This window comes from Marmota marmota, unplaced genomic scaffold, assembly GCF_001458135.2.
Source record: "Marmota marmota marmota unplaced genomic scaffold, marMar, whole genome shotgun sequence".
In the NCBI taxonomy this organism is placed as follows: Eukaryota; Metazoa; Chordata; class Mammalia; order Rodentia; family Sciuridae; genus Marmota; species Marmota marmota.
In genome coordinates, this window is record NW_025999961.1 from 466,487 (window position 1) to 470,357 (window position 3,871).

Genomic DNA, 3,871 nt, shown 5'->3' on the forward strand with positions numbered 1-3,871 from the left:
AAATCATTTTGTGATTCTAATTCATAGTCTAATGGCCTTAAATTGCCTGAACCTTAAAGACTTAGACAAACCCCTCAGAAGAAATATAACTTGGTACTTAGAATGTATCTCAACATTTAAAAACCTCATAGGAACAAAAAATATATATTAAAATAATCAACTGAGCAGTCTATCCACATACTGTCAAATTTCGAGGGATTGAAAATGTTCACGTTGTTTGAGTTATTCTCTTCATATTTTCATGTTTTTTGCATTAAATTATAGATATGCCTAATATTAAAATATTTAAAGTCTTCATCAGGAAATATTTGCTACCACAATCAGTTATGCCATAGCAGTTATGTAGGCTTAAAAACAAATAATACAAAGACGAAACAAAGTATGTTCGTTATCAACATCACAGACTTTCAGCAGTTTTTTCCAATTTGTGATGACTACTTAAGAAATTCAAACAACATAATAATAATGATAACAAAGAATACAGGACTATTATTAAAATCATATTAACAATTCTTTTAAAAATTTAATTATCAATAATATTTATTTATTTCCCTCATTTTTTTCACGTACTATTAAAATAGTAAGCATGTTTTATTGCTTTTTTAAAGAGATCATATTTTAAGGTTCTGTTCAAAGCAGATATGCCTGGTTAAAAAAAATTGAGGAAATAATAAGTCAAAGACAAAAGTTTCCCAGTTACTTTGAAGTAATATTTTATTCATTATTCTACAATCACTTTATATGGATTTTTAAAGAAAAAAACCACTGTGACATTGTTTCCTATAATTTGTCACTGAAACATCACTTTCTATAGATTTTATTTCATGAAAAGTCACCTTTTTTGGTGCTTTTAGAATTTTGTGCTTTGAAGTTTGTGAAAATATTCATATGTTCACTTCTACAGCCTTATATTTTAGTCAGCATTTTTGCTGCAGTGACTAAAAGGTCCAACCAGAACAATTTTAGGAGAAGAAAACTTTATTTAGGGGCTCATGGCTTCAGAGGACACAAGCCATAGAGAGCAGGCTCTATTCCTCAGAGCTCGAGGTGAGGCTGAACATCATGGTAGAAGTCTATGGTGGAGGGAAGCAGCTCACAGGACCATCAGAAAGCAGACAGACTCCACTTTCCGGATACAAAATACATACCCCAAAGCCATGCCCCCAATTCCTACCTCCTCCAGCCACACCCTACCACTTCAGTTAAAACTCAATTAATCCCTATCAGGGGATTAATTCACTGATTCGATTAAGACTCTCACAACCTAATCGCCTTATGAAATGAACAAAAAAGAAAAAAAAAAAACATATATCTTTACATATCCCCATAGCACTGAGAAATACTTATCAAAATCAAATTCAGTAACTCTAAGTAACAGTAAAATCCCTGATCTCTCCTATTTTTCTCCCCTTCCTATATTTTGACTTTTCTGAGAAAACCCATATTAATTTAATTCAACTCTTCCATATAGTACATTATTAAAACTCCCCACTGTAATAAACATCCCATAGCCTGTCTGTTCTCAGGAGCTCTGTGCCTTCAAGGCAATCATGGTGAAGTGTATTCAAGTAAAAAGATAAGTAGTCATAAGAATCTTTTGCCAAGTCATTCAATAGTATTAAATATAATTCTCTGAGAATGATTAGGAATACTTGGCTGTATTAAGTATCCAGTATTACCTGTAAAATTATTTAACGGAACTATCTGTTGGGTGGAGGATCACTAGTTCCTTCTGAAACTAGAAGTATGGTCTTTAGAGACCAAAGGGAAAAGGGAACATGCACAAACATGGAAAGCAATAATATGGTCATTTAAATTGTGATATTTATGATATGATAAAAATACCATTCACATAAAAGCATTGAGACCATTTTGGTGTCATATTCTTTAATCTGTAAATCTATACTTCCCTTATTATTATATCATGGATATGAATAGAGATTTACTTAATAATTTAATCTTTAATATTAGTACATATACATTTTTAGAAAGCAAAGAAATCAAATTTTGGAAGGAAAGAGAAAATAAGATTATATAAAGAAAAGGGGAGAGTGGGCAAAAAGTTGCTTCAGTTACATTCAAGAATCAATAGTAGAGTAAGTATTAAAAAATGAGTTTGTAAAAGGCCCTGAAGTAAAATTGATTTGAATCTCTTAAATGTGTTTGTAACAGGTGGTACGATTTTTTTTTTCATCAGCATAATACTGATAAAGTCTTTTTGTTAGGGGACACACTGAGGAGGAGGGTGAGAATATGAAGTTAAGAGAATCATTCTATACTGTGCTGACCCCCACATGCTTTGTTTTCCAAGGATCGATTCACCTGCAGCCCTGCCTGGCCTAAGTGGACAGGCTATGTTACATTCCTCAGCAAACTACCTGTGAACTGCAGGAGAAATACAGGCCCCAAGTAATGTTGATAAGAGGAACCCAAGTTACCCTGCAGGGGGAGACTTTGGTGATCAGATCCTGAAACTCTGGGAGATAAGAATAATTCCTCCTAATCATAAAATCTATAAGAATGTAAGGTTAAGGATCCAATTAGAATTGGTCATCATGGGCCAAGGTGACCTGGAGTTGCCATGGCAATGGAGACTTGAAAATCTGATGTCATCCTGCTGTCAGTCAAAAGTCAAGAAGTAGACCTGGGCAGGACTTCCTGGAAACTTCTCTATAATCCAATAAAACTGGAGTGCCAGTCTCTAGATGAAGACCAATTTGAATTGCAAGATACTGGCGAAGGAAGAACATCCATGCAAAAGTCATCATCAGGGGGGTCTGAAGACTGGATTATTGGTCTTCAGTGAAGAATTCATGCAAGGGGGCTATGAAAGATATTTAGAAAAGGGCAAAGAAAATACCCTGTGCGGAGCCTTGGAAGCTCAATAAAGACATGAAGGCTTTGTTCATTGAAATCTCACGAAATGTTTGAATGGGCTAGAATTAAGGGCCCTAAGAGACTATTTTTTTCCTGACCTTTAACCTACTGTTTTAGTCAGTTTTTTTTTTTTCTGCTGTGACAAACAGACTTGACAAGAACAATTTTAGAGGAGGAATACTTTATTTGGGGGCTCACAGTTTCAGAGGTCTCAGATCATAGACAGCCAGCTCTACCCTTCAGGGCTCCAGGTGAGGCTGAACATCATGGCAGAAGAGTGTAGAGGAGGGAAGCAGCTCAAGACATCACACCAGGAAGCAGAGAGTGAGCTCCACTCATCAAGGACAAAATATATACCCCAAAGGCAGGTCCCCAGGAACCCACCTCCTTCAGCCACACCTCACCTGCCTATAGTTAATATTCAATTAATCCCTGTCAGGGGATTAGTTCACTAAATGTGTTAAGGGCCTCATAACCCAATCATTTCAGCTCTAAGCCTTCTTGCATTGTCTCACACATGAGCTTTTGGGGGACACCTCACATCCAAACCATAACACCTACCAGTTACCACCTGACTTGCTCTGTTCCATTTGCACTGGCCTTCTTGTTCCTTGTCAAGTACCTTGAGATTACGTCTGTCTCAGGGCCTTTGCACTTACTGAATGTTCTTAATGCCATGCTCTTCCCCAAGATCATTGCTTAACTTGGTTTCTCACATCACTGTTGTACCTACTCAGATATTCCTCAAATAGGAGTAGATATAAATTAACACTCCCCATACTATCATTCTGTATTTTTGTACTACTTAACATACTTCTTTCTCATAAAAAAAAACACTTTTAGAAATCCTTAGGCATCTGTGTCCTCTTAAAAAAAAGCTGAGAATAAACTTCATGTAGCAGTAACTTTGCCATGCTTATTCCAGAGCCTAGAACATGGGAAGGACCAAAAGAACACTCGGTAACAGTATTATTAAATGCATTTATAGCTTCTT